This window comes from Sus scrofa, chromosome 3, assembly GCF_054392235.1.
Source record: "Sus scrofa isolate SSC_HxYL_T2T_F1_AM1 chromosome 3, Sscrofa_HxYL_maternal_Yorkshire_Landrace_v2.0, whole genome shotgun sequence".
Lineage (NCBI taxonomy): Eukaryota > Metazoa > Chordata > Mammalia > Artiodactyla > Suidae > Sus > Sus scrofa.
Genome location: NC_139385.1, coordinates 128735956 through 128759833, shown reverse-complemented (window position 1 = coordinate 128759833; position 23878 = coordinate 128735956). Strand labels below are relative to the sequence as shown.

At 38.8% G+C, this 23878-nt stretch overlaps 1 protein-coding gene and 1 long non-coding RNA gene across 2 annotated transcripts in view; one reads left to right on the top strand and one right to left on the bottom strand.

Moving 5' to 3' along the window:
• Window positions 1-23878, top strand: part of LOC102159977 (uncharacterized) — a 777987-nt gene that overhangs the window by 664197 nt on the left and 89912 nt on the right. The window lies entirely within an intron of this gene.
• The window catches only part of LOC102165540 (uncharacterized), a 1338477-nt gene continuing 1333459 nt past the window's right edge, over window positions 18861-23878 (bottom strand). The window contains exon 14 of the mRNA XM_085019942.1: window positions 18861-22724. The gene's annotated coding sequence lies outside the window, so the exon portion shown is untranslated. The remainder of the gene's footprint in view (window positions 22725-23878) is intronic.

Here is a 23878-nt window from a genome sequence, read left to right as displayed (position 1 = left end):
TCAAATGTGCCCACTTCCTCCTCTCAAATGCCTTAGCTCTTTGTTAGCCCCTTCTTTACTGCAAGCATGTCATTTTCCTTTGCATTCCCATTATTTATGTGCTTGCCCATTCCCACTGGTAGATTGTCAAGTTTGATTTTTGGTTTATTGCCTTTTTAAAAGGGAGAAACCATTGTTTAACTGTGTATAGCCTACTATATCTATCAGAATATACAATATATGAAAAATGTGGTGTGCTTCAATATTATATTCAGAATTCTCCGAAATTATTCAGGAATTGATCACCCTTAAGGACAGTGGAGTGAGACTATTGGAGTACCAGTTAGACAAAAATGATAGGTGGTTGCAGATAGGTAGGGAATTACATTTTCTTGGTCTTCTATCTCCATGTGAAGGTATTTCTCATGGAAGAAATAACCTCTCTTTGCCACTTACACATTTCTTCTGAGCTGTAGAAGCATGCTATCCAGTTAGAGTTTTGGAAAAAAAAAAAAAAAAAGGAAGAAATGAGTTTTAAATAATTCAATCTCAAGGCTCTTGGTTTTTTGCTTTTGCTTTTTGGTCTCTGACTCTCAGGTATGCCTGGCTACAGAGAAGCTGCTTTCTGGTTGACTCTCATGCCATGAGGTATATTTATCAAGTCAGGATCTTCCACTTCAGGGGAAGCCCATGTACATGGGGTGGGAAAAGGAAAGTGTCTAATTTGGTAAGCGGATATTTGTGAGCACATTTTGTCACCATCCAAAGACCACTTCTCTAATCACCTTCACCAGAAATGAGGTTGTCATTTTCATGGCCATCTCCTGCATATTACTTTTCCATTGGTTTCAAGGGCAGAAGAGGGTCTATGGAAGGCAGACTTCTAAGATGACCCCCAAGATTCCCTACTCACTCCCCTTGTATATGTCGCACAGTTACCTTCAGTAATGAGTGAAGGGGACCATGTATCAAGAAATAGAGGTGGCAACCAGGGATTGAGAGAAACCCATGGTTGGCATCCAGCAAGGAAATAGGGACAGTTTCACAACTGAGTTATGCCAAAAAAAAAAAAAAAAACTTAGAAGGGGGGGAGTGCCCATTATGGCTCAGTGGTAACGAATCTGACTAGTATTCACAAGGATGTGGGTTCAAGCCTTGGCTTTGCTCAGTGGGTTAGGGATCTGATGTTGTTATGACCTGCGGGGTAGGTTGCAGATGCATCTCAGAGCTAGCATTGCTGTAGCTGTGGCATCATAAGCTGGCAGCTGTAGCTCCAGTGATTCAACCCTTAGCCTGAGAACTTCCATGTGCCCGAAGTGTAGCCCTCAAAAGCAAAAAAAAAAAACCCCAAAACTTGGAATGGGATTTTCTCCAAGAGTGTCCATATGAGAACACAGCCTAATTAATGCCTTAATTTCAGCTTGTGAGAGTTTAAACAGAAAACCCAGCTATGATGTTCCAGATTTCTGACCCACAGAACTAAGAACTAATTTTAACATGATTGTTTTGTTAAGCTGCTAGTTTACACATGTATAATCTTTACAAATTCAAAAAAGAAGATTCTGGTACAGTAGGGGCCATAGCTTTTTTTTTTTTTTTTTTTCTTTGTCTTTTCAGGGCCACACTGGTGGCATATGGAGGTTCCCAAGCTAGGGGTCGAATTGGAACTGTAGCTGCTGGCCTACACCATAGCCACAGCAATGCCAGATCTGAGCTGCGTCTGTGGTCTATACCACAGCTCACGGCAATGCCGGATCCTTAACCCACTGAGTGAGGCAAGGGATTGAATCCGCATCCTCATGGATAGGAGTCAAATTTGTTAACCACTGAGCCAGGATGGGAACTCTAGCATAATTTTTGAATCTCTTCAAATTCTCCCAAGAAACAAAGAACTGAGAATGTAAAACTAAAAACCCATCAATAACATTTATAGGAAAACTTAAGTAACAAGATAATTCTCTGTGAACCACAAATATAAATGCTGGGGACAAAACCATAGCTATAGGACCTACCTGGTATCAGGCCAAGTTTAGGGAATTTCTGATTCTCTTATTATATTTTAGTTTGGTCTGCTACAGTAATAAATCCCACAACACTTTTAAACTTTTCTGCTATTTAAAAAATCAAATAGGAGTTCCACTGTGGCACAGCAAGTTAAGGATCCAGTATTGTCACTGCAGGGGCTGATGGGTCACTGATGTGGCATGAGGTCAGTCCCTGGCTTGGGATCTTTCCCTTGCCATGGATGCAGGCAAAAAAACAAACAAACAAACTCCATAAATATATCCTTACTTTTATAATTATAAAAGCCTAGAAAGTTAGCTTTTCTGGGTTCTCTGGTTTAAATTAGACTGCTCTGAGTTTTCCCTACTACTGGCTTAGATTTGCAGCGTTTGCCATCTGCTAGTCAGTTATCTCTGTTTATTTGCCCTCTGGTTTCTAAAACTGTGTTGCTGTTGTTTTGTCACTCTTTGTCCTTGTGGGTGTATGCCTTTTAAAAAATCCATTTACTGGGACTGTATCGGCATTTCAGGACAAAAGTAAGGGAAATGCATTTGTTCAGTCTACCATGTTTAACCACAAGTTTGACTTCAGCATTTAGAGAGCAAAGTCTTTCAGGATCTCTGCCCCCAATCATGGGGAGATGGCAACCCTCCTTCAGAACTCCATTCTGCACAGAATGCATGTGTGTGAAGCCTGCCCACTGCCAATTGTTTGCTTCTTAACAAAATGACTGGACTTCTAGAAGCAGTCCACAGATTTGTTGAGACAGATTTCCATGGAGGTAAAGGTTTGGAAGGACACAAAGTACTTACTTTTCAAAAGGAGACTGGGTGGAGGCATATTGATGGCGACAGGAAAATTTTCACTCTTTCCTGCAGATGTATTTATTGCATGTATTTATGATTTAAACTCTACATATAGGATTAAAACAATTAAACAGATACATTTAACATTGTGGTATTTTTTCAGTAAAAGCTAGCAAAGAAAGAAGGAATGTAGGAAAGAAGGAAGAAAAGGAAGCAAGGAGAGGAACAGAAGGGGAATTACTTGGTAATACAGAGCTTCACTAAGGTACCTCAGTAGGCAGTTTGTCAACAGTGATGATGGTACAGTGATGATGGCGACAAGAATGAGGATGACCGCTAGTGCCTTTAACTTTATTTTGGATATGAATAGCACTGGGGCTGTGCAGCTCACTGCCTGGACACCCTGCCTTTTCTCTCAGTTCTAACTCAGCTTTGCTCACACTTCTTTGTTAAATACCAATGAAATTCATAGATCTTTGCCACCTTAAGCTGTAAGAAAATTCAGTGCAAAAGCCTGGCTTATGTAACTTTGAATTCAGACCTTGACAACTAGACAGGATTTATCTCATGCATATGTATTAATTTTAAGTGCTTTTCTGTAACAGTCATTTGACATTTAATATACCATAATTGTATTATTAAATTTAAATGCATATTTGCAATTCTAAAAGCACTACTGAACTTTATGGGTGAAAAATACATTCTCCTTCACCTTGGTTCCTTCTCATCCACCGGTCCTTCTCTAGGCATTATTGCCTCTGCTACCCTTACCTGTTTGGAGCCCTTCTTTTGTTCTCAACTTTCGTTTCTCAACTTCCTTTCTTTTTCCATTTCCTAGCATTCTCTTTTCTCTTCCTCTGTCAACCATGTTCGCTCACTGTTTCTGAGTCTTTCTTCTTCCCATGTGGGAATAGCCAGGGCTCCTATTTCCTGTGAGGAGCCCTGCAAACAGACACATTGCTCACCTATCTGCAGGGCAGTTTCAAGATGCTGTGATGGCTTTCATTCCTCATCTACAGTCTTTTTGCACAGTGTGAGGGAGCATTTCCAGGCATTAAAGTGGCCTGTCATTGAGAAAGCCTGCCTCCAGTGGTAATGAGCTCTCAAACAGTCCTTTCAAGAAAGGATGCTGAGTGTGGGAAGATGGTGGTAAAGGACCTGAAAAAAAGCTTTGAGCCTCTTTTTTCTTCAGGATGTAGTAACCTCATTTCTACTCATGTTGCTCTAACAACTAATTAAAAAAGTGCTGCCCAATGTCTAGCTCTCCACTGACACCTCAGGGCTTTGACCTTTTATAATGGCAGGTGTCTGTGGGGTCGCAGACCTCACCTCCTTCAACACCATCATTTTCATTAGAAATAAAACCGAGACCCAAAGAAGTGAAATCCTGGATTCACCTAGGCGGTGACAGAGCTGACGAAAAGGCTCCTGCTCTGTGACTCACACTCAGGTGATGCTCACTCATCCCATCGCTTCGGCCACTTAAAACATCTCAGGTGAGTTAACTGGTTGTGGCCTTCTGTTCTATGGGTCTGTCATGGCTGTGCACTTACAGTGGCTCTTTGCCCCACCAGGTACAACTTTTCCAGCTTTCCCTCACATAATTAAGTTTTACGGATCCTTCAATGTGAAGGTTGAGCATTACCTCCCCAGACAATCTTTCTGTGTCTTCCTCTACTCCTTCTGTCCCCCTGTGTGTCCCAGATGACACTCCCCTGTGTCCTCTTAGTACCTGAGCTGCATTCTCTTTGTAGTTCTTTACACAGTACCTATATTGAATTTGCCTGTGGTTGACCATCATCCTACGAGCATATGAGCTTCTGAGGGTCAAGGCCTGTGCATTATTCAACTTTCTGTTCTCAGGATCAGGCACAGAGCCCACCATAGGAAGATTTAATTTTTTTTGTAATGAATTGAGAAATTAAGGCTGCTCATCTCCCTCCTACTTCTCATAAGCCCCTTTTAGCACTACTAAGCTTTATGAATAAAATATATATATATGCTACTTCACCTTGGTTCCTTACTCTCTGCCAGGTCTCCAGGATTTGTTCTGTCTGCTGCTCTTACTGGCGCTGAAATCCCCTTCTCTTACCTTCATTTTGGCGTCTCAGTTTCCTTTACTTTTCCATTTCTTAGTGTTTTCCACTCTGCTCTCTTTGCAGCTCACATTCCCTCACTCTTCTTCGCGGCTGCTTTTCTTCTTTCAAAGGAAACTAAATTGCCATTCTATGTGGAAATGTCCAGTGCCTCTGTTCACTGCAAAACATTATCCTCGGCAAGCCGCTTACCCACCCAGTCAGTCATACCTCTTGCTCACCACGTAGGGCAGTTTCTTGCTCAAGAGGGAGGCTCCCCCACGCTTTGCGGTTGCTCAGGCTGGTGAAGAGTAGAGTCTAGCTGAGCACAGGCTTGATTCTGTGGATACCTGCCTCCCTCTACAGAATCTATTCAGGGAGATTCTCTGAAAGTCCAACAGCTTAAACCAGTCATTACCTCTTTCCTGTTCTGCTAAAATGATTGACCTGTTGATGAAAACTGGTGAACAGGTACTACTGCTTACCTCCATCTTTGTAGACATTTCCAGTGTTTATATTCATGGCAAAATAGCTTTTCAGCCAGTCTACCATACAGACGGATCTTACCCTGAACACCAGGCTTAGGATGTTGCAGTGACCCCCTTCCTCCTGCTTCTTTGAGTTTTCATTATAGGTTGAGACATCATTTTCTAAAATTTAAATTCTCTGTCATAGAAAAATTCCATTTCCTTCCCATCCATGCCCTTCCTTAAAGGAGGATTATACTATGGGCCTTGCTTTGACTAGAGAAATAGGAGTAGTGTGTATCACTTCTGAGTAGATATTTTCACTCTGCCACAAAAGGGCAAGACTCAGAATAGAGGTTGTTCCGTTAACATGGTCCTAGGAGGAAAGATGATACAGAACAGAGCTTCTGCTGACAACCCACTGTAAACATGCAGCCTGAGCAAGAAATAACTTTTGTTGATCAGCTCCTGGGACCGTGGTTTATAACCAAGTGTCTCAACATATGAATTTTGGGGGAACCCAAACATTCAATCTATAGTACCAAACCTGTCTTGACAGCTACAGATTGGGGAATGCAAGAAGAAATTTTCAGCGGATGTGACAGGTGGAATCATTTGTGCAATGCACTTCCATTCAGTGTGTGTGATTTTCTACAGTCATGGAAAGGGCTTAATAACTCAGCACAGACAGTGCTTCACAGTGTTTGATTGAGTCACCTCAGCAGCCATTCTGTTGGATAGCGTGGGTACTGACAAAAGCCTGGAGACAAAGCTGGACTCATGCTTCTGGAGACTACCAAGAGCTGAGAGCTGACTTGAGAGAAGGAATGAAGAGCTTCTGTGCAAAGCCAGACCTACAGGAGTTCCCACTATGGTGTAGCGAGTTGGGAATCCAATTGCTACAGCTTGGATTGCTGCAGAGATTGCAGGTTCAAACCCCAGCCCGGCACAATGGGTTAAAGGATCCGGCGTTTCTTCAGCATAGATCACAGCCATGGCTCATATTCGATCCCTGGCCCAAGAACTTTCATATGGCATAGGTATGGCCATAAAACAAAAATCAAACAAATAAACAAACATACAAAAATAGACCAACAATGACTGAGGCTAGAGTACTGGGAAATAGTCTAGAAAATCTAATGATTTTCTAATAGTCTTATTTCCCAAGTCTAGTTTTCATAGACCACACCTTACTGAATGTGAAGTACATTCTCCTGAGATAAAATAAGAATCTTATTATTATAGATCATTTCCCTGGTAGGCCATCCACATGAAAATAATCTACAAAATGTGTTAGAGCTTCAGAGAAGTTGGGAAACATTTATGGATGACAGAGCCATAAACAGTGATTAGACAAAAACAGGCCAACTGAACCTGAAATTGAGCTTCAGAGATCAAGAACATTAATACAAGCTCATGGGCACCCCATCTGAGATGGCACACTCTCCACGGGTGGACTTTGAGCTGAAGCTAAGGTGGCATTTACACTCCTCTGAAAATAGCAGAAGAGTTTGTCATTCCACTGGTATCGAGTTTTCTTTCTGCCTTTACACTTGGCACATGAAAGCTGCCTTTATATGCTTGTCACCAGACTGTCTTTTTATAAATCACTGCTGCCTTGCCAAATAGATATGTGTATTGGTAAGACTGTCCTTTTTTGCATTAGTCTCATAAATCAACATCACAGAACAATTCCCAGCATAGGTAGTCTTTTAAATTTAAAATTGGGAGACATAAAAAAGGAGGCTGTGATAAGGAAATTAAAAAATCTAAGAAATTCTGTGTGTTTGTTTGAGAGAGGGAGAGAAAGAGAGATTGAGACAGAGAGAAAATTTCCTGCATTCAGATGCCCTGAGTTATGAGACAGAAGGCACCACAGTGCTTGGAGTAGATATACCAAGATGATCTTCCTCTGTAACTTGGTTACAGGTTTGCGTTCTGTGACCCCTGGAAGAGAGGTTGTCTTGATGTAGCCTCAAGTATCACTGGACTGACTGGTTCACCCTCAAATGGATGTTCTTGAGAAAAAGAACATGACTAATATAATGGCCAAAGAAGGTGACAAGTGCATTAATTTCAGTGGAAAAAATACTAACGTTTTTGTTAACTTCCATCTATTGAGTGCTTACTCTGTGCTGGGAACTTCCTAAACACTGTGCCTGTAACGACACATTCAGTCCCCACAGGAAACCTTTAATATAGGCAGCCCATTTGTATCTTTTTATAGAAAAGGAAACTGAGGCATAGAGATATCTTTAACTTGGACAGAGCCACACGGCTAGTATGTGTCAGGGTGGGATTTGGGATTTGAACATAGATAGCATGGCTCCAGGGTCCATGCTTCTCTAGCAGGAAACCTATAATTTAACTATAGATATTCTCAAGTTGATAAAGGAACTTCACGAACAGGGCTCTGCCTTTCCTGGATGGTCCATGTGGATATTAGAATCTGGGATCTGAATTAGCAAGGCCCTGAAACTTATATTAAAGTACTTTCCAAATAGCTTCTCTCTGGTGTGGAATCTTGAAGGAGCTAGAGTGCACCATGATTCTTAAAGGTACACGGGGTAGCCCAAGTTCAGTACCGTAATTGCCATGGAGCTCTGTGGCTCTGTCTGGAATGTATTTTATCATCTATATGATGCACGATATATGGGAAAATTACTTCTCTTCTCCTTAGTTGAGTTGACTCATCTGTGAAACAAGGAAGCTAATGATACCGGTGTCATAGGGTGTGTTGGCGCAAGTATATACACCCTTGTATCCTTGGCCTTCAGTAAACATCAACAAAATGATAGTCATCGTTAAACTTTGGATTGAATGCTTGTTGCCACGTCCTTTGTTCATGGGTTCCATATTCCAGGATTAGGTTTGCCGAGCCTTCCTGGAAACCTACGGGGATGGGATGGAACATTAGCAACTCCTTCACTCAAGCTAAGAAGACTTGCCTCAAAAGACCCTTTAAAGAAAGAGTAAACCTCTTCCACTCTTTGATTCTTTAAAAAAACAAAACAAAACAAACAACAACACAACAAACATTTTGAGTCAAACTAGCAATGTACAGCTCAGAAAAAAAAAAATTAGTGATCAGGGCAATGAGGTGGAAACTGGAAGATCTCACCCCTTAATGGGGCAGAACGAACCCAGAAAGCTAAAATCAGATCTGTCCTCCAGATCACCCCTGCCCAGCTTAAGAAACAGAAAAGCGGTCTCTAGTGATTGCCATCTTCTCTGCAGCTCTCCCTGATGTTCAAAAGGATCCTCCAGTGGGGGGAGGAACCTAGACAGAGAAGGTTTATTGAAGACATATTCCTGAGAACCAATCCCTTACCCTTATAGCCTCTGAATCAGAATTTTCTGGGAGATGGGAAAAGCAGGAATGTTTTTAAAACTCTCTCTTACTAATTCTAAGATGTAATTTGCTCCAGCTCGACACCACTGTGATTTAAGTGCCTTAACGTAGATGCATGAGGAATGTATAAGGAATAAGTTTGAAGTGATAAGTTAGTTTTCAAAGCCACACACACACACACACACACACACACACACACAAATAATCCTCATGATTTTGTTCGTGTCCGATGTTTATTAATCTAACTAAAGCTATTTAAAATATATTGAAGCATATCTTAGAACTCACTTCTGGAAAAAAATATTCATCCTCCTTAATTAACCATTGTGCTTTTGTTTCTGTTAATAACTAGCATCATATAGTATTTTTTCTTTGACCAACCTTGGAACTAAATGCAATGCTTTGTTATTACTGTAATTCATATTTTTGATAAATTTCCATCCTTGCCCATTTTTGTTATGCTGATGACCTGTGCCTATTGTTGAACAAGGCCTTTTTTTGTAAGACATCCCAAGTTGTTCTTAGTGGTTGGTTGTATGTAAGTAATTTACTGAAAAAAAAAAGATATTAATTCTCTAAGAACGCTTAAACTGGATTGTGCGGGAATTTCACATTGAGACCTCTCCTTTTTTCTTCTGCCCGGGGTCCCACAAATAATTGTCCCTGGAGGTGCCTTGCTACTCATCTCATGACAATAACACATGATCAACATTAATCCAGAAGGGCCCTGTCTAGTGTTAACAAGGATTTTTCAAGGAGGTCCATTTGAAAGGGCTTGGGTATTATGTGCTATGTCATAGCTTTTCACATAACAGGTCTGAAGATAATCATTTCTGAGAAAAGATGAAAGGGGCTCGGAACGTGGGGCCCAGGAAATAATGACAAGTCTGGAGAACGGGCTGGATAAAAGGAGGGTAAAGGACATCGTCAGCGTGCCATGCGGAGCTTTGGTTCAATGGTAACGCACTGGAGAAAATGATGAAAAAAGCCCACAAAGAGCGTGCAGTGCCTCTGCTCTGCTCTCCCAGTGCCTTGATAAACAGTGACCAGGAGATGAAGGCCCCAGGTCTCCAGATGGCACGGCTCCAGATGGGAGCATCTCCTTCGCTTCCTGGCTGCCTTTCCTTTCTCAATTCTCAGCACCTCTTCATTTCTTTTTCACATTCCCCAGGGCATTATTAGGCTTTCTTCTTTGTACACTTTTGAGATTTCTTTTTCATCTCAGTCTGATGACATCCAAGATTTTTGTTGCTGTGGTTTGTTTTGTGGTTTCATGGAGGAGGGTTTGAGGTATGGTTTGCAGACTTCAAAAGCAGCTTCTTTTCTCCTGGGGGCAGTGTCAGCTTCTCTTCTCCTGGTTCATTCCATCCCTCTTCCCCCCCAGGCTGCTGAGACCTGTGCCTAAGCCCCCACTCTGGCCCCAGGCTTGGGGCGCCCACTCAGGCAGGGCAGGCGTGAGGCCGGCATCTATGGAAAGCACGAGTTCCCTACGCCTCTCTGGGGGGAAGCCTGGCAGCTCTTTCCTCAGTTTCTGGATGTTTCAGGCAGGCCTCCATCACTGGAAAACACCAGATGGGATGAATAGAGGCAATTTTGCAGAAAGTGCTGCGAGATCGGCTTCCTCAGTGGTCTTTCCAGCTGGAAGCAGAGCGGCCAGAAAGCACTGTGTTCTCAGCCCAGTTTCATCGCCTCAAGAGCTACAGATGGCTTCCCTGAGCACCTCAAGTCTGTGCTGCCTCCCTGGACAGAACACGCTGCAAGCTGCAGAAAGTCTTTTGTCTTTTCACAGTGCAACTCGGAACCCAGTTTCTTTCTGCCTTGAGAGTGAGAGCAGAGGACACAGAGTAGAAAGAGCCAGAAGGTGGGGGAATTAATGTTTAATGTTTGAAACTCCCTGGGACTGGCCAGCTGCTCAAAAAGGTGCGTCAGGGGATATTTATAACACAGCTTCCTGTGGGCATGCATAAACAAGACTTTGAAAATGAGCCAGATCTCTTCCTTCAGAAAGATGTGGGTTTACCAGTTGAGTTTGAATTGATTGCATGATTCTTACACATGTGACTAAGTATAGCCATTTTTCTTGTACTTTTCCTTTTTTCCTCCTTCTTATTTTTTGACTCTTACTCAACTTTCAGTTCTGTGAACATCAGCTAGTGGTCATATTGGCTGGGATCAAGGCATTAGTACAAAGAGCCACTGTCACTGAATTGCTTCTGCTACTATTTAATGTGTCTTGCATTTGTTTTCAATTTTAGCTGAGTGTCGGGGCTGGGGCTGTGGGTAACTGGCGGATCTGGCATAGTGAGGTCTTTAGATGGATGAGTAATCCTGGGACAGCTGTCAGAAAGGCAGGCAGAAATGATCTTTGGTTTTACAGAGCAACCTATAGGAAGCCACCAGTGGTTACTTTGTGTGGGGCCCAGAAGTATTCCACTGTCAGTCAAGACCCCTCGGTAGCTGCCTGGTGTCATGTAAATGAGGTAGAAAAACTAAATATTTTTTTCGCTTGACATATGATTTGCATCTTGTTCCTTATTCCTCTATCCAAAACCCAAGTTCCAAGCCTCTTGATCTTCCTTTCTGCATTCCATGCTGTCTCCTAAGGCCACTAAGTGCGCACAGGCACTAGGCAGAGTTTTTCTGGCCAGGTGGGAACCACTTAGATCAGTCTTGCCCTTGTATTTTTCATCGCTTCTCAGCCACTGGGGCTGAAGAGAAAAAAACAAAAAAGGAGCAGCACAGATAACCTTAAAATCAAGGTCTCCTAAAAGCTGGTGGGCTGGTGGTTACACTGAAACAAGCCTGCCGAGAGGTGGATATAGTCTTCTTCAAGATGGCCTGCTTTCTTCAAGATAAAGGAGGCTGCCAGCTCATACCTGCCATGACCCAGACAACGCCAGGGAATTCCGTACAGGATGTTACAGTGCAGTCCAGCTGCTATCTGGGCTAAAGAAAAGTACAGGGCCAGCCAGAACACTAGCAGGAATGAAGGACCCTGACATAGTAACAGCCCTCTGTACAATAAAATATCTTTATGTTAAAGGACTCCAAAATTGTCAAAGTACTTTTGTATTTGTTGATTCATTTCAGTCCTGTACAAAACCTTCAGTATGACAAAGGAAACCCATCCCCAAAACTATCGGTTTTCTGGAGTTCCCGTCGTGGCTCAATGGTTAATGAGTCCAACTAGGAACCATGAGGTTGCGGGTTCGATCCCTGGCCTTGCTCAGTGGGTTAAGGATCTGGCATTGCCATGAGCTGTGGTGTAGGTTGCAGATGTGGCTCTGATCTGGCGTTGCTGCGGCTCTGGCGTAGGTCAGCGGCTACAGCTCCAATTAGACCCCCTAGCCTGGGAACCTCCATATGCCTCTGGGGTGGCCCTAGAAAAGGCAAAAAGTAAAAAAAAAATACTATTGGTTTTCTGTCCAAAACCTGGGTTGTGAACCGAAGCACAATACTTGTCTAGCAACTCGAGACTTGGCTGAAACGTTCTCATATTGTGTGGATTTGTTCATGGGGCTTTGGAATGTGCAAAATAGAGCCCGGCATAGTTTTTGAGTCCAGAAGAACACATAGACATGTATACAAATGACAAAACAAACTGGGATACTAAATGAAATAGAGCAATTTGATTTCTGCTCTGTACTCAATGGTAGATCCAGTACCTAAAATATTTTTTAATTCTTATAATAACAATTCTGTCCTCACTGATATGAGGAAACTGATGCACACAGACAAGTAATTTACTGAGTCAAAAGTTAGTGAATAATGATGCCAGAATTTAAAGCTGGGTCTAATGGACTACAGATTTTAATAATATCCAAGTTTCCTCCAAATAATGTCTAATACTATGCAGTTCCTTATCACTTACAAAACATGTTTACACACCACATTGCGCTGGCTCCTTATCACCCTGAAACAAGTTGGGTAACATAGATCAGGGAATTGGGACTCAAACGGTTAACTGATTTTCCGGGATGACAAAGCTCGTAACTGGGAGAGTCAAAGAATCAATCCCATTTTCCTTTTAAAAATTCTTTTTACTATCTTACACTGCTTTCGAGTAAACAGTATCAACAGCCATTGTTTAGGGAGCAGTTACTTCCTCCCAGATACTGTATGAAACATTTTGTGTGGCTTCTCCTACTTAACCCTCACAACAAAACTAGGTGAGCTAAGTACCATTATTACTATAATGTTGTAGACAAGAAATTTAAAGACTCTGCTCTAAAGTTACATAGTAAGTGGTAAGACTGGGCTTTCATCCCAGTTATCCTGACTCGGACTTCAGAATCCAAACCTCCATACCTCCACCAGTGTGCTGTATAATGAACTCAAAGTACCCATTTTTATGGAAGGAGAGACGAAGGAAATATTGATTCCAGCCAAAGAGATCTCTAGATGTTTTGTGGTAAAAGTGACATTTGAGCTAGGCCTTAAGACATTAAGTATCTAAGGAACAGATAAGCTTAGTGACTTGTTTACAGTTTCCTAAGTTCTTCAAACACAGGTTTTCTTAGATTCAGACTGTTTTTTAAGAATGTATAATATAGACCCATCTAACTGTTCCTTTTTTTCTCTGTATAACTTGTTTCTCTTTCATTGACTTACAAAGAAATATGCAGAATTTAGAAGGACAAGAGCCTCAGACTCTCCAAAAATTGTGTATAAAAATATGTTAAACTCAGAGTTCCCATTGTGGCTCAGCAGTAACCAACCCAACTAGTCTCCATGAGGATGTGGGTTCAATCCATGGCCCTACTCAGTGGGTTAAGGATTGGCATTGCCCTGAGCTGTGGTGTAGGTCACAGACATGACTCAGATCTGGTGTTGCATGGCTGTGGCGTAGGCCGGCAGCTGCAGCTCTGATTCAACCCCTAGCCTGGGAACTTCCATTTAAGGCAGGGATGGCCATAAAAAGCAAAACAAACAAATAAACAACATATATATATATATATAATGTCATTCCATGGAGTCAAATACAAATGGTACAATTTGAAAGCATATATTCATACCCAAACTAACTTAAATCATCTTGCTAAGCTAATAAATACAACATCAGTGTGTTCTCTGAGTACGTGGAGTATAAAACATGCCAGTATATTAATCCAAAAGTGAGAAATGCCCTAGCAAAGTTTCCATTCAGGAAATGATATAAAGCAGAAATAAAGCTTGACTCTATATTCAAATTTTTAAAAAGCTATACTTCCATAGAGTTTTCAAACACATGTAAAATACTTTTTCATGTAAAATAAATACAAGTCCTGAGTAGTTTTAATTAGCGATCTTGGAGACACACTGCACCTGTTCCAATTCATCTGCAGAGATGAAAACCCTTCACCCTTTTCATTTGCTGACAAGTTAATAGACATTTCCAACTCATGCCAGCACGTGGAATTTTGCAGCTTTCTTGTGACAGGTGAATAATAAAGCTGCACAAGAAAGTGGCAACTGTACACAGAGAATCCTCAGCGAGTGTAAATTCCTGAGCAGAGGCAAAACGTCCCCCATTGTTCTGCAGGCCTGTGCACGTGTCGCTGATGTATCACTGTGTTTTTATTAACAGATTTATTGAGGTGTAATTTACATAGCATACAGTCCTCCCATCGAAAGTGTACAATCCAATAAGGTTTAATATAATTACAGAGTGGTACAACCATCACCAGAATCTAATTTTAGAACATTTCCATCACCCTGAAAAGAAACCACATGCCCATTTATTCCCTATTCACCCCAACTTCAGTCCTAGACAACTGAGATGCTTCATTTTTAATACACTTCAGGAAGGAAGATATTTCCTATGCTTTCTGCTTTGTGTACTGTGGCAATGAATAACTAAATGTCACTCGTATCCACTGAGGAACATGATATGGCATGGCTATTACATAGCTGTATACATGTGTATGTGTATGAGCATCTGTTTTCATAGCTCTGTGTATGTAGGCTAAACAGAAATGTAAGAAATCTTACCTGAGGAGAAGCACAGGTTGGAAGTCAGCTTACCCTTTGATATCAAAAAATCTTACTGAGAAAAGAACAAAAATACAATTAGAGTGGTATCTCAATATTTGGAGATTCAGTATTCACAAGTCATCTCTCTAATTTATTTGCAACCCCAACATCAGTATTCATGGTAGAACAGTAAAAAATTTGAGTCCCTTGATTCTTTTCTCCCATGTTCCCAGCTAAGGGCAATCAAGGGGATACTTTACCTTCTTGTTTCAGCTCTCAGAGATGATCAGGGGTGGAAAAGCTCACGGCAGTGCAGTATGATGCAAGAACCTTCATCTCTGGGGCCATTTGGACAGGGTTTGAATCCAAATCTGGCACCTGTTAGTAAAGTAGCCTCAGGCAAGTCAGTTGCAACTTCTGAACCCCATTTATAAGATTTAGGATTACAATCTACTGGATCTCTTTCTCTCTCCTTCCCTCCCACTCCCTCTCTCTCTGTTTCATCCTCCTCTTTCCCTGCTCTGCCCCACCTTGGTCCGTCCCTCCGTCCTACCTATCTGTTTCCTCTAGGGGCACTGGTTCGTTTGAATTCACTAATTCAGTATTCTTGGAGAACCTTATAGAACATTGCTGTAGTGAATAAGAAGAATCAACTGAATATTCTAGAGACTGTTGATTGTGATGGCAAGGGAACTGGGGTAAGATTTTATCATAAAATGAACTTTCCATGGATATTTTATCCTACAAAATAACTACAAGTCTCTTCAAATCTCCTTTTTTGTTAATACTCCACTCTTATATGTAGAGATCATTTGGAATTTTCAAAAATGATAGAGGATAAATCTTTGGAACTATACAAATTAGGAACTTATTTTGTTGCAAGTAGTACAAAGCTGACTGCCAGGACTTGAACACAGGAATTTGTTATTCTCACAGAAGAGATTTGACGGTTGAGATGCCATTTTTTGCTTAGCCGCTCATGGTAGAAGCCATAGCTTCTACCATCTTTCCATTCCATCATCCTTAGTGATAGCTCTCATCCTCATATTTTTTGCCTCATAGACATAAAATTGCTGCACAAGCACTGGATCTCATGGGAAAGAAAGGGAAGGAGTAAGGGCTGGGAACTTTATTCAGCATCTGTCCCTTATTGGAATCAGAAAAGAAACTTTTTGCCTGAAATAACTCCCAATGCCTTTACCATAGGTCTCACTGGCTAAAAATGTGCTATATGGACATTTAAGATCAACTTAGAATGATTTTAATTCATATTCTGGTCTGGTTATATTGCTATCCCAAAACAAAAAAGGAGTTTTCATAAATCATGAAAAATAAGGCATTGGATAACCTGGAGACTAAATTGAATTGAACACAACTTCTGAGAATAAGCAGACTGGGGCCTCACTTGAATTTCTGATGCACCCCGATAGGTTGCTCAGGTGCAAAGATATTTCCTGCTTTAACCCTGTGCCATAGAATGAATAACTGGCTTTTCAGGGTTGAGAGCCAACCTATCCTTCATCCCACCACAGCTCAGGAGCTTCCTTTATGACTATTCTGTGAAAGATTTTATTCTCTGGAAAAAATGGAACTCTGTTGCATGGATACAAACTTGAAGAATTACTTCTGCAAGTTGAGTATCTTGTTAAAAATAAGAAAGAGACATTTTCAAATAAAAATGTCAGTCAGAGGATGAGAAGTTGAAAATCTTCATTCAGTTTCCCATGTGTATTTATAACTCTTGAGCCAAAGTAAGATATAAGGGCAGCCCCATGACAATATAAATGTCTCAGACACCAGCATTTCCCAATCAGATTTGTAAGAAGTACTCCCACATTATTCTCAGCCCTTTAGAAATAATATTTTATTAAAATATAACAATGTTAATTCAATAAAATATTTTTATTAATTCAGTAGTAAATGTAATACATGCATTTATTTCATGGGCCACTAATATTTTATTAGTTCTTAAAAAGATTAACCTCTAAAAATTTTTAAATACTAGATTTCTAGTAAAAAAAATTAGCATGTGTGCTGTCAATGACTAATAGTCTTTTCCAAGATTCCATAAAAAATATCAACAAGATTATATAATTGAAAATTTTATAAGCCCCTGGAATTTGGGGAAAAAAAGTGAACTCAGGCCCAAATATATCAATAATAATCACTAATAATGAGACTAAGAAATTTGATTTGAGAAACAGGTCACATTTTGTGTATGGTCTGTCCCCTGAACTAAAACATTTTCTAGCCAGAAAAAATGGTAACAAAAGCCTTTGATTCAGTGTGTTGTCTGTCCCTTGCTCAAGGTAAGAGAAGCCAAAGTAGAAAATTAAGCAGCTACTCCTCACTCCCATCTCACCTCCACATCGTCATGACTATTTAATAGACTTTAAGAAATCAATTGTGCAGAAAAAAAGTGGTGGCCAATATCTGCCATCAGAAAAACCTGAGTTAAACCCTAGTTCTATGACTTACTAGCTTAGGCATTTTGTTTAGGTTTGCTAAGTATTAATTTTCAAATCTGTAAAATGAGAAAAATAATGGTACCTGCTTCCAAGAGTTGTAATGCTTATTTGAGGCTGTAACCAGCACAGTTAGCCCAAGTTTCCACATCTGATAAGTACTTAATAGTTGTTCTTACCTATCGTCCATCAAATATATTGTTGTGCTTCCTGCCACTATCATATATGCAACACAAGGGTGGAGAAAAGGTGAGAGGGAGGAAAAGAGAGCAGAGGCGGAGGAGGAAAAGAGAGAAGAGGTGGAGGAATAGGGAGGGGGGAGCTAAAGGTTATATGATCTGCCATTGCACTGAGTGTATTGCAGGCAGATTGTGGTCTGACATGCATTGTCCTATTTCTCCTTAATAACAACACCAAAGAGGAGTCATTCCTGGAAAAATCTTGACATACTTGATGTGGTGGTTGCTTACTTGAATATATTACATGAATTAAGCATAGATGGAACATGTGTCCTTGCCACACTATGGAAAGAAACAGATACCGGAACCTAAGAAATGTTCATCATAGAAATACGGGCTATGCAAAAAACATAAACCAATGGTTTCAGCACCAATGATACAAGAACAGGAGTCATAGGGAAAGCAAAGATTTAGGTGAAGACTGGTACAAAGAGCTGGCAAGAAACAAAAATACTTGTAAACTCTAAATAGTTCTCAATCAATGGTGATTTTTGTACTCCTCTACCTGCTAAGGAATATTTGGCAATGTCTGGGGAGAATTTTGATAGTCATGACTTGAAGAACAGTGCTGGCCTTTAGTGGATACAGGTTAAGAGTAGTGCCAAATATTATATAATATATTATATATGCTGCTATTACTACATGGGACACTCCATCATAACCAAAAATCATCTGGCTTAAGTGCCCACAGTGCTGGGGTTAGGAAACTCTGCTCTGAAGGAAATTATATGGTAGAAATCAGAGGAATTGATCAATGGAAATGATCCTATGGAAACTGAATCATGCATACAAATGCAATTGAAAGGCTTTTTTGCTCATTCAGAAGAGAAACAGAATATGGCTAGAAAGACTACACTATATATAGACTATAAGAGGTGAAACCCAACCTATGAAAAATAGGTATATAGAGAAAAAAAATGAAGATAGAGATATAGAGGTCAATATTAGATTAAAATTTACCTAAATGGAAAGCTCAGTTTGGTCTAGGTAAAAAAGACATCCTCCTGTTTGTAACAAAACATGTTGAAAAATATCCATGTAAAACAAGAATGATTTTATTAAATAAAACCCAAGCTGTCTTTGGATTTCCTCTGTCCAAAGTAAAATCCAAAACAAACTAACTAACATGCCACAGAAAAACAAACAAAAAACACTGGAGCATAGAAATGTAAGGAGAAAGGCTTCAATTAAATAAATATGTACAAATAAATAGCATTCTTACAAATGCAAAAAAAAGGTAGTATAATTTCATTTTTCAACTAAAATATATTAAAAATCCTACCCTTCAAAAACATCAAAATTGAAAAGTAATAACTTAGAATAGCCATGATATCAAAAGCCTGGTTGAGTATTAGAAATGGATGAAATAACTGATTATTTAAATTTTGGTAACAAAGTGAAATTCAAATATTAAAATGTTCTTAAAAGTTAAATGATATACACATCATTTATGAACAGTAACCTACATCTAAAACCTCAAAATGAAATAAGAGAAATTAAGGTGATTTACCTGAAGTGATAACTACAAAAGATATTTTATTCATGACATTTAAATTTTAGAAATTAATATTAAAAATGAATTTTTACAAATCAAATTGTCTTTACAGTTCTATTTTTAAATGCTTTATTCTTTCACAATCACTAGTTGTATTTAAAATGAATGATTTAGCATATATAGCAAAAGAAGGACACATATGACAGAAACAAGACTGTATTTATCAATGTATTTTCAACCTTCAGATGACACTGGATAAAGAGATGAGTTTTCCACTGAAAAACAATGATAATCCCATATGAAATAAATCTCTGTTTATGAAAGAATTTTTCTTAAATATATAAGATAAAGCCTGTTATGAATGCAAAGCTAAATTGATAGAAATACACAGCTTTTTAATGGATAATTAATTTTAAAAGAATTACATTTATAAAAATTAGAAAAAATAAAATATTTTCAAAATTTACATTCATAAACACAAAACATGATCATTAATAACATATGATTAAAATTAATTAAACAAGAATACGTACTTATAAACGTAGAGTATATACTTTTAAGAGCTGATGAAAGAGTTACTTTAAAATTATATTTTAGACAACTTAAATAATACAATATTACAAATACATAAAAATATACATACAGGATGCTCCAACATTAAAGCCATTGAAACACATCACTTGAAGGTAATAATATGTTTATTTATTTATTTTTTCAGTAGAGTATAGTTGATTTACAATGTTGTGCCAGTTTCTGCTAGACAGCAAAGTGTCCCAGTCATACACATATATACATTCCCTTTCTTATATTATCTTCCATCATGGTCTATCCCAAGAGACTGGATATAGTTCCCTGTGCTATACAGCAGGACTTTATTGCTTGTCTATTCTAAATGTGATAGATTGCTTCCACTAACTCCAAACTCCCAGTCTATCCCACTCCCCCCTTGGCAATCACAAATCTGTTCTCTATGTCTGTGAGTTTGTTTCTGTTTTGTAGATAAGTTCATTTGCGCCCTATTTTATTTATTTATTTGTTTTGGTCTTTTTAGGGCCACTCCCAAAGCATTTGGAAGTTCCCAGGCTGGGGGTCAAGTCAGAGAGGTAGCTGCTGGCCTACACCACAGCTCACAGCAATGCCAGATCCTTAACCCACTTAGTGATGTCAGGGGTCAAACCTGCATCCTCATGGATAATAGTCAGGTTCCTTACTGCTGAGCCACAGTGGAACTCCCTGTTCCCTATTTTAGATTCCACATACAAGTGATATCAAATGGTATTTGTCTCTCTGACTTACTTCACTTAATAAGAGAATCCCTAGTTGCATCCACGTTGCTGCAAATGACATGCTTTCATTCTTTTTATGGATTAGTAGTATTACTTTGTGTATATGTACCACATCTTCTTAATCCATTCATCTGTCCATGGACATTAAAGTTGTTTCCATGTCTTGGCTATTGTGAATATTGTTGCTATGAACATACAGGTGTATATATCTTTTTGAATGAAATTTTTGTCTGGATATATGCCCAGGAGTGAGATTGCTGTATCATATGGTAGTTTTATATTTAGTTTTCTGAGGCACCTGCATACTGTTTTCCATAATTGTACTAATTTACATTCCCACCAACAGTGGGATCCCTTTTCTCCACACCCTCTCCAGCATTTGTTATTTGTAGACTTATTAATGATGGCCATTCTGACAAGTGTGAAGTGGTGCCTCATTGTAGTTTTGATTTGCATTTCTCTAATGATTAGTGATGTTGAACATTTTTTCATATGCCTGCGACCATCCATATGTATTCTTTAGAGAAGTGTCTACTTAGGTCTTCTGCCCAGTTTTTGATTTGGTTATTTGGTTTGTTGTTGTTGTTGAGTTGTATGAGTTGTTTGTATATTTTGGAGATTAAGCCCTTGTGAAATGCATTGTTTGCAACTATATTCTCCCATTCAGTAGGCTGTCTTTTTGTTTTGTTTATGGTTGCGTTTGCTGTGCAAAATCTTGTTATTTGATTTGGTCCCATTTGTTTGTTTTTATTACTATTGCCTTGGGAGACTGACCTAAGAAAGCTTTAGTATGGTTATTTCAGAGAATGTTTGCCTATGTTCTCTTCCAGGAGTTTGAGGGTGTCACGTCTCATGTTTAAATCTTTAAGCCATTTTGAGTTTATTTTTGCGTGAAATGTGAGAGTATGTTCTACTTCCTTTGATTTAAATGCAGCTGTCCAGTTTTGCCAGCAGTACTTGCTGAAGAGACTGTCTTTTTCCATTTTTATATTATTGCCTCCTTTGTTGAAGATTAATTGACCATAGGTGTCTAGGTTTATTTTTGGGCTCTCTATCCTGTTCCATTGATCTGTATGTTTGTTTTTGTACCGGTACCACACTGTCTTGATTGCTATAGCTTTGTAATATTGTCTGAAATATGGTAGAGTTACACCTCCTGTTCTGTTTTTTTTTTTTTCCCTTAGGATTGCTTTGACAATTCTGGGCCTTTTGTGGTTCCATATATATTTTTGAATTATTTGTTCTAGTTCTGTGCAAACTCTCATGCATAACTTGATAGAGATCACATTAAATCTGTAGATTGCTTTGTGTAATATCACCATTTTAATCGTATTAATGCTTCTAATCCAGGAGCCTAGAATATATTTCCATTTCTTTGAATCCTTTTTAATTTCCTTGATTAATATTTTATGGTTCTCAGTGTATAGGTCATTCACCTCCTTGGTCTGGTTCATTCTTAAGTATATAATTTATTTTTATTTTTTAATAAAAGTATAGTAGATTTACTATGTTGTGCCAATTTCTGCTTATACAAAGTGACCCAGACACCCAGACATATGCGCACGCGTGCACGCGCGCACACACACACACACACACACACACACATTATACATATACACACATTCCTTTTCTCATATCATCTTCCATCATGGTCTATCCTAGGAGACTGGATATAGTTCTCTGTGGTATACAGTAGGACCTTGTTGTTTATTCATTCTAAATGTAATAATTTTCATCGACTAACTCTGAACTCCCAGTCCCTCCTGGCCCCTTAATTTGTTTAAACCAAACAAATTAAGAAAAAAACCAGAATCCTTATAAATAACTCAAATAAATGAGGGGGCACCATTCAGTTTTTATGAAGAAACCATAGAACTCTTTTTATCAAAATTTGTAAAATGTATCCAAAGTTATGCTCAAAGGCAAATTTACAGTCCTAAAAGCATTCATTATTCATTAATAAATATTGAACTGAGCTTTCAGCCTCTTTAAAATAATAAAACAAGCCCAAGGGCATCAGAAGAATAAGAAATATTGAAATTAATTGATTTTATATGTTTGAAAAATAAATTGAAGAATTTACTTTATGGGGTAATAAAGAACATAATGAATTACATAGGCAAATAACTTGCTGTTTTAATTAAGAAAGAAAAGAATAAAACCACAAATATATGTTATTCGAATGAAAAGCTGTTTCAACAGAGTGGTCATTAAAAAGTGTAAAAAAATTTTATGTAAAAATTTATGTCAAGAAATTATAAACCTTAATGAAAAACAGATACTTTCACAGGTTATTTTTAACCGGTGAAAAGTAATTCAGGAAACCTTAGAAAACAACAACAAAAAAATGCCTTTCACTTATTGGAAAGGATGAAAAAATAATCAAGGCTTCCTAGGGTTTGAAAGATTTACTAAGGATTTATTTTACAGTGTTAATTTAAAAATTCCACTTTAACTTCCCTGGTGGCTCAGTGGGTTAATGTCCAACATCATCAGTACTGTGGTTTAGGTCACTGCTGGGGTGCAGGTTCCATCCCTGACCCAGGAACGTCTGCATGCCCTGGGCCATGTCAGATTCCACTGCCATGTCAAATGTTTCATCACCTGGAAAAGTATAAAATATTTAATTATTTTATGGTGAAAATATTACCCTGAAAAGCAAGCCATAATTAGAATAACTTTTATTTGTAAACCAATAAAATTTTAAACATAGTACAAAATTTTTAAAGAAATACTGACAAATAGTATATTGGTGGAAGAATTATGAAAAGTAAGATTTATTTCCTTATTGCTATTAGGAAGTTATTAAAAATAAGCATGGATAAATATATTTTTTTCAACATGCCATCTATTCTAAACTAACATGTGAATTCTCAGTCGTTAAAGCTAATATTATGGTTACTAGAAAATACCAGAAAAAACATTTTTACTTAAATGTAGATTATGAAAAAATTGCCCACTGTTCCCACTGCTAACTCACATTGGTTTAAAACACTGACCAAGAAAAGGAGACCTGAAACACAAATAAAATCTGTAGCTATTGGTAATGAGGACAGATTATCAATATTTATGAGTTGCTTCTGTGGAAATACAAAATAATTAACTGAAATATGATTCAGGATAATATAACGCTAATCAAAGCCTTTCCAATGCACTGGCAGTAACAAATTGAAAGATGGAATGGAAAAAATACCTTAATGTTTAGTAAAGCAACAAAACATTTGGGGACGTCTTCATAAGAAATGTGGAGAACTATTGAAATGAAACAAAACCCCCCTAAAACTTCTAGGCATCTGAAGCATGATGATATGAACCATGTTTCTAGATGGAAATATCAAGCATTGTAAGGGTGTTATATCTCCCTAAATCAATATCTAGTTTTAAGATAATCCCAATCAAGATTTTTTTTAATTTATTATTATTATTTTTTAGCATATGGAGGTCCCCAGGCTAGGAGTCTGATCGGAGCTATAGCCGCTGGCCTACGCCAGAGCCACAGCAACACCAGATCCAAGCTGCATCTGCGACCCACACCACAGCTCAAAGCAATGCCGGATCCTTAACCCACTGAGTGAGGCCAGGGGTCAAACCCGCAACCTCAGCGTTCCTAGTCGGATTCTTTAACCACTGAGCCATGACGGGAACTCCCCCAATCAAGATTTATATTAGATCGTTTTGTTCGTTCTGGCAAGGAAGTGTGGGAGGCTTGAGTATTTGCAGGTTTGATTGGAAGAAAGCACAGATAATGCTGAAACAAA